This window comes from Thamnophis sirtalis, unplaced genomic scaffold, assembly GCF_051295495.1.
Source record: "Thamnophis sirtalis isolate CommonGarterSnake01/CBP01778 unplaced genomic scaffold, rThaSir2_p1.2 scaffold_2, whole genome shotgun sequence".
Classification (NCBI taxonomy): domain Eukaryota; kingdom Metazoa; phylum Chordata; class Lepidosauria; order Squamata; family Natricidae; genus Thamnophis; species Thamnophis sirtalis.
In genome coordinates, this window is record NW_028261382.1 from 84,715,332 (window position 1) to 84,722,386 (window position 7,055).

The window sequence follows — 7,055 nt, forward strand, 5'->3', positions numbered from 1 at the left end:
ATGCATACAACATTCGGGCGGGGTAGCAATCCTTATCTTCTGTTGGCTCTCATTAAACTTAATGTTTGGTTTTTAAAAAAATGTTGGTTTTGCTATAGAATGTCAAATCAAATTTTATTATCATGATTAAAAACCAACATATGCTATCAGATTATTTTTCGGTTCTTAAAATGATGGTGCAAACAAACTCTGGATCAGCTTCTTCATATCCAAGCCTGACTATTGCCAGGAAGACCATACAGCAGCAAAGAAATGATCCCCCTCCTCTGAAAGCTGTTCCTTATTTTTATTCTTCCTCTATTTTTCCATATTGGTTTCAATTTGCCACGGACTTAAATTTTCCTACAATTGCAACTGCTTTAAGCATATTGACTCCTTTCTGATATCTGCTGTGGAGCAGCACTAAAGAGATCAAGAAAAACACTACCGTGATTCCCCAAAGCCAAATCAACAGAACTTTTTTCAATGGGAGAGAAAAACAACAACAGACTGGAGGGAAGGAAACGAAACCGTTCAAGATAGAATACCATCCACAGTGACGGCAGAGAACAGATCCTTCATTTTACCCTTCCCCCAAATCATTCAGTCCATGATCAAGACTGTCACATCACCTCAATTTGATCCTTTAAAGGAAGACGCTAAGGCCTGAATTAGATTTTAAACTAGACTTAATGATCTTGGGAATATTCTCTTTAAATGGCCACAAAAAGACTTTATTTAATGGTATGTGTTCTAACCCCCTCCTCCATCCAGTAACAAATGCCGAGACAAGCTTAACTGGATGTACTTTAATTAGCAAGATACCAAAACCTCGGTGGCTGAAAGCCAAGCCGAAGAAACAGATAAGGACTTTGGCAGCAACTCAGAGAAACTCAGACAGAAATAAACACAGATAAGGCTTGGCAGCAATCCAGCCTGCCAAGCTCTCAGTACTGTCCTCCGACATTCAATCCTGCGTTGACTTCTACAAAGAGGGCCGTGTGCACAAGTAGCTTTTTATAGTCTGGAGAGGAGCCTAATGACCACCAGCTGAGTACAATCACCTCCTGTAATTGCATAATTGTTCCTGACGCCTAGTAGCTCTTCGATGGCGTGCATCCAGGAACAACTCACTGCTGGCTTCTGGATCACTCTCCCTTGTCTCCTCCCCACTGGTCCAAGGCTCAGGCACCACCTGGTGGCCAACCAGCCTCTCTGCGCCCTGCTCGGAGTCGGAACCCTGTCCAGACTCAGAGGGCCCCTTGCTGTTGGAGTGTGGTGGCAGCTCCAACGGCACCTGCTGGGCCACAACAGGTATGTATGAGTGAACTTGGGACACAATAAGAAGAGCCTCAGACCAGACTGGACAACTGCATGTAAAAGTATCTCAGCCCACAGAAGGAGGGAGGACATGAGAAGTTTCCTAGAGAAATAATCGAAACAAGACAGGCAGCACATAAATCAAATAAACAAACCAACAAACAAACAATAACAGAGCAGGGATTGAACAATGGACTAGCTTATAATTGAAAAAAATGTTCCTATTGATTGATCTGAGTATAGTTCATACAGTCAATTTTCCATCAATTGTATAGTTATGTGGAAAAAAATTATCTCCTTTTTTCTATATTTAAAAAGTCTTCTACAGACAGAAGTTCTTGACTGGAGGACAATTTAGAATTTTTATCTGCATATATCATACTATATGTGTCCCCTTCGGGGGGAAAGGGCGGCATATAAATATAATAAAATCAATCAATCAATATGTTTAGTAATCTGATTATTCCTCCCTCTATGAAAGTGATATAACCAAAGGTATTTGCAGATTGTGGTCAAAAAGTCGAGAAAGTGTCCATGATGAAATAATAAATAATATATATGGAATACAAAAAAGCATATCATTCATTCTGCATGAGTGATAACCATTCATACAAAACCCTTTTTCTTTTTATTGATTCAGACAATAATGAAAACAAAACTTTGGGGAAAGTTCAGGGTTTCCTTTTATTTAAGATGAAATATAACTGGCATTATTCTGATTACATTTCTCATGTTCCAAGTCTTTCCCACTTTGCCCAGCGAATCTAAAAGTGAAGCTTTAATTGTCATATTAAACTTGGAAAATCTTTAATCAATTGATTACAAGGCAAGCGAAAGAAAGAAAAACATATAACCCCTGGAAGTCTTTCCAGTCAATTAAATCATCTGGACATTTGTGATTCATAATTTTCTAAATTGATGCACAGTCTAATGGCATCTGTTAAAACAAGAAAGTTGGCCTGCGTTATCATAATTTCACTGGCTCCAGTGGATCTGCATCAGGTAATGGTCTTGTTGATGCACAAGAAAAGGATCAGCAAGCTCCATTTCCTTTCAATTGGGTCAATCCACCCTGCCATCTTCTAGAGCCAAGGTGGCGCAGTGGTTAAATGCAGCACTGCAGGCTACTGCTAGATCAGCAGTTCAGCGGTTCAAATCTCACCAGCTCAGGGTTGACTCAGCCTTCCATCCTTCCGAGGTGGGTAAAATGAGGACCCAGATTGTTGGGGGCAATATGCTGACTCTCTGTAAACCGCTTAGAGAGGGCTGAAAGCCCTATGAAGCGGTATATAAGTCTACTGCTATTGCTATTGGTATATTAAATCTAGAACCTCCAAAATTCACCACTAATAATACTTCTGGACATTGTGGTTTCAGAATATTTCATTTTCATTTGAGGAAAAGCTATTTCTGGTTAATTTTCAGGTCCATGCGTAGAAATGAGAGACCTTTGTTGTCATGATTTTAGAGTAGCATGTGACTTAAGCCCCAGATCTCACTGTAACAACATTGCCAAAATGGCATTCAGAGTTGTCAACCTTATTTTACGTACTTTCTCTCTGGTAACGCTATGATGCTAACTAGGGCGTATAAAACCTTTGCCAGACCTATACTTGAATACTGTTAGAATTAGAATTAGAATTAGAATAAGTTTATTTATAGGCCGCCCTTTTCCCTGAGGGGACTCAGGGCGGCTAACAACTTATATGGGAGGGGGTACATACAATGACATATAACATAACATGTAATTAAAAAATAAGCAACATTCATTCAGCATTCGGGTGGGGGCGAATTATAATCTTTACCCCCAGGCCTGACGGGATAGCCAGATCTTGAGAGCTGCGCGGAAGGTCTGGGGGGTGGTGAGGGTACGAATCTCCATGGGGAGATCGTTCACCTGCCTGGAGCCCACACTGCATTTCGGACATTGAAACATTAGAGAGGGTCCAGGAGTATTTTACAAGAAGAGGACTCAACTCCTCTGCTCGTAATAAAATTCCGTATACCACCAGGCTTGAAATTTCAGGCCTGGATAACCTTGAACTAAACTGTCTGAGCTTAGTGCACAAGATAATCTGCCATAATGTCTTACCTGTTAATGACTACTTTTACTTCAACTGCAATAACACAAGGGCTATCAATAGATACAAACTAAATATAATCCGTTCTAATCTTGATTGCAGGAAAAACGATTTCAGCAATAGAGTAGTGATGCAGGAGGGGGTGCACAGGTAAACCCACCAGCGGCTGGCCAGGTTAGGTGGTCTTAATAGAATGGACCTTATAAATTCATATTAGCTTGGCTTTTCATTCTAGTGCCCTGGAGTCCCAAAGTTGACTTTTAGCTGGAGTGAACTTTTCTCTCCAACTTCCTCATAAGTATTAAAAATAGGGCTGAACAGTGTGGCAAGACCCTGTAAAGGAGGGGCACAGGAAGCCAGACGTGGTGTCAGATAGAACAGAGGTAAAAACTGCTGACAGCTTAAGACATTATAGGAACTTCTCTTTTTTGTATTTCTCCTATGTACTTTGCTGTAACATTCCAAATGAACTTCCCCTTTTCGAAATGTCATGCTTGTCTCGTGTATGGAAACGCCTTGAGAATGCACAGTTTGGAAGACGGCATAAAAGTAGCATCCTGGGCAGAGCCCAGGCAGTTCAGATTTTGGTGTGTGAACACGCTGAACTCGATGCATCCAATAAACCTGTTTCTCTCACCTTCGTGGTCTCAAGTCCTGGTCTTTCGTAAGTAGATTACAAACCTCAATCTGCTGCTACAGTAGTAAGTGTGTGGAACACCTTACCCAATCCTGTTGTTAGTTCCCATACCTTTTAATGATAACTGTATTACATTTTGTTATACTGTTTACACAGGTGAAAGACTAACATTATTAAATTTTGGATTCTACCTTTCAAGGAAATGTGATTGAAATTTTGCAGAAGGCCACTCTATACATTAAAAACAAATGAAACCAAAATATTATTTCACTTCAAAGAAATGGTTAAGATCAGATTATTTGAAGTGGCCTGGGGAATAGTCAAAATGTTCCTGTCAATAATGTAAAGAGACTTTTTCTGCTTGTTCTCCTGCTAGAACCAAGTATACTCTATTTCTCTTCCTTTGCCACTTTTTCTAACAAATGAATGGCAAAACCATTAGCATATGTAGAGTTTTTCTCTCTATGCTGGTTGAGACTGGGTAATGTAATGACAGCCACTTTTTCAGAATGAGTTTCTGAATTCTATAGAACCTTGAAACATATTTGAAGCTTTATAGATATTTATTTTCTCCTTTTATACAAGAAGTATTGGAAATATGTATCCTCTAAATTCAGCAGGGTAAATCAACACAATTAAAGTAATGTCAGTCTCTATCTTGCTTGCTTGCTATCAGCTGCCATAGTAACAGGGGAGGGGGGCATAGGTATTTGGGAGGGGAAGCGTGCTGGTGGAGATGTTTCCTGTGGAAGAGGCAGGATTGCTCCCATCATCTACTGAGCAGCTGAATGGACTTGTTTAGGGCCAGTCAAGATCCACTGTCCCTGCATACCAGATGGATGAAGACATCTAAAGGTGCACCCCACATGACATCCATGGGGGCTGGGGATTGGGCATTCAGCCTGGGTCCTTGGGGGGAGGGATTTGGGAATGCTTTCAATATGTATTTTTCACGCCTTTAGCCTCAGACCTTGCTTCACTTTTGCAGCTATCACTTCATATCCAGTAAAAGTACCTTTTCTCTCAAACCATGGAGTTGGGGGTTTCATTTCTTAGGTATTGAAGGAGGAATATAGCAATAGTTAGGCTTATATACCGCTTCATAGGGCTTTTAGCCCTCTCTAAGCGGTTTACAGAGTCAGCATATTGCCCCCAACAACAATCTGGGTCCTCATTTTACCCACCTCGGAAGGATGGAAGGCTGAGTCAACCCTGAGCCGGTGGGATTTGAACAGCCAAACTGCTGAACTGCAGTGCTGCATTTTAACCACTGCGCCACCTCGGCTCTAATATATCTGACAAGTAATATCTGACGAATAATATCTGACAAGTAATTCCAGTATTAAGTCATAGGTTTTCAGAAGGATATAGAAATCTATCTATTTATATGATTACATCACCAAAGATAGATGATAGATTTATAGAGGATGATGGGTGAATTGATAGATGGAGGGATGAATGGATATGATGATGAAGATGACAGATAACTAGATAGCTAGACAGACAGACAGACAGACAGACAGACAGACATATACCATTAAAACATCTTTGGGTATTGGAGTCCACCATTAAAATGCTGGAGTTTCTGTAAGTCTGAATTTGTATCTTGCAAAATCACATACCAATGGAACATTTTTATCTGATGTTGTGTTTGGAATATATTAAAAGTTTTAATGCTTCCCTAGGCCTAATTAATTAAAGTTTTCCCTTAATGTCTACATTCTGTGACAGCAATTCTAAAATACTTTCTACCTAAGCTACTAGGAGTTCTGTCCTTTCATAAAAATGAGGTAGCTAAATTACACAGAGCTCTTTGTAAATCCATAGCAGCTTTCTATAAATCCATAACACAGTGAATTGATCCTTTCTAACAATTGGGTACTATCTGTATGTAATGCCAGCCTTTTGAGAACCTAAAGCAATAAATTCTCATCCAGTCAGTGAAAGCCTGAGACTTTTTGCTTCCCCTTGTTCCATTGATTAATCTGACATTAAGGCCATTGTAAAGAAATAATGAAGACAACAAAGAAACTTCAAAGAATCGTTTATAATGGATGGATACAACCTGTTTCCCTCCAAATCTTTATTTATAAATAGTAACAAAAAGAAAACATAAAGGTCATTATAACATGTAAGGGAAAAAAAACATTAAAATGTAGACTAACATGAAACTGTCTCATTACTTTCTGTTTACTTTAACCAAACAAAACTTGCTCTCCCAAAAAAATTTGCATTGAAACCAAGGTAGCATCAATTTTGGCTCATGTTTAATGTTACTTAGTATTTTTGTTTCTAATTTTGACTGTCAGGTATTTTACTTCAATTTTTTATATTTCATTAAGCCACTGAAAGTATTTCTTTTTTATTTCACCAGGGGAAGGAAGGGAGGGAGGGAGGGAGGGAGGGAGGGAGGGAGGGAGGCCCAAGATATGCTCACCACTTTTTGGAAATGAGGTGACAAGCAACAGGGGGAAAAGCAGAAGTACTTAAATCGTTTTTTGCAAATATTTTTACACAAAGGAGAAAAAACAGTCCAACCTATAAAAAACAACACCACAAAAAAACAGATTAGGAACACATTAAAATAGGGAAGAAAATGGTAAGTGAGCACTGGTCTACCCTAGATGAGTTCAAATCATCAGGACCATCTGGATTACATCCCAAGGTTCTGAAGGAACTGGCAGGTGATATCTCAGAACCACTGAACTATATATTTCAAAGATCCTGTAGCACTGCCAGAGGACTGGAAAAGAGCTGATGTAGTTCCCATCTTCAAAAAAGGAAAAAAAATAGATCCAGGAAACCATAGACCTATCAGCCTGACCTCAATACCAGGGAAGATTCTAGAAAAGAGAATCAAGCAATGAATCAGTGAACACCTAGAAGCAAACAAAGTAATAACCAAAAGCCAACATGGGTTTGTCAAAAACAGATCATGTCAGACTAATCTTATTGCATTCTTTGACAAAGTGGCCACACTTGGAATACTACATCCAGTTTTGGTTGCCATGATGTAAAAAAGTTGTGGAGACTCTAGA